Source organism: Seriola lalandi, unplaced genomic scaffold, assembly GCF_002814215.2.
Source record: "Seriola lalandi dorsalis isolate HSWRI2012SDOR001 ecotype SW California unplaced genomic scaffold, Sedor1 jcf7180002054981, whole genome shotgun sequence".
In the NCBI taxonomy this organism is placed as follows: Eukaryota; Metazoa; Chordata; class Actinopteri; order Carangiformes; family Carangidae; genus Seriola; species Seriola lalandi.
Genome location: NW_019525661.1, coordinates 298,214 through 298,917, shown reverse-complemented (window position 1 = coordinate 298,917; position 704 = coordinate 298,214). Strand labels below are relative to the sequence as shown.

Genomic DNA, 704 nt, shown 5'->3' with positions numbered 1-704 from the left:
AAATAAATAAAATAAAAATTAAAAAAAATAAAAATTTTAAAAACCTGCGGAATAACATTGATGCTATTGACAGACTCTCTTTAATCCTTGAACCACGAAAACCGACAGCACAGAGCCCGGGAAACAGTGATCTCCGTTGCTGGAGCCGTAAGGAATAGAGATGAATGGAAGCGGGTTGTGGCAGACGGTGACCCGGACTCAGCGTCGGTCTCCAGAGCAGAGAGAGACACATCGCCGCCTCCTTACCTGTTTTATTTGTCCCACGCGAAGAGATCCTGTTCCCGCCGCGGTGCGCTCCTCTGTTGCCCTGTTGGAAGTGACATAACACAGAAAAGTCAGTTGTCTAACTATCGCTCTGTGCGCATGGAGTCTGTTTTTAGCGCCGTCACGCATTACATAAGGAGCGCTCGTTATGCTGCAGAGGTACAGGCCTGCATGGTGGCAGAGGGGCGGGACTACTTTTAAAGGCCCCTCTTCACTAATCACTCGGTATTATAATCAGTATTAAGTTCATGAGCTTGACTCGGTTTGATGGTCTGGCAACAACCGCACGAGACCAGACTCTGTAACATCAGTCTGATCAATTTAAGTCATGTGACCTGAGCCAGATTCATGTTTCATACAAAATAAAGCAGCAACAAAAAGAACAAACACAAAAACAAAACAATAAAAAGAATTCCCTGAACAGTCATTGATACCAGCAG

The 704-nt window shown here is 45.0% G+C and overlaps 1 protein-coding gene across 1 annotated transcript in view; it reads right to left on the bottom strand.

Moving 5' to 3' along the window:
- Positions 1–403, bottom strand: part of blvra (biliverdin reductase A) — a 6,333-nt gene extending 5,930 nt beyond the window's left edge. Inside the window, exon 1 of the mRNA XM_023398279.2 lies at positions 247–403. The gene's annotated coding sequence lies outside the window, so the exon portion shown is untranslated. The remainder of the gene's footprint in view (positions 1–246) is intronic.
- Between the last annotated feature and the right edge of the window lie 301 nt (positions 404–704).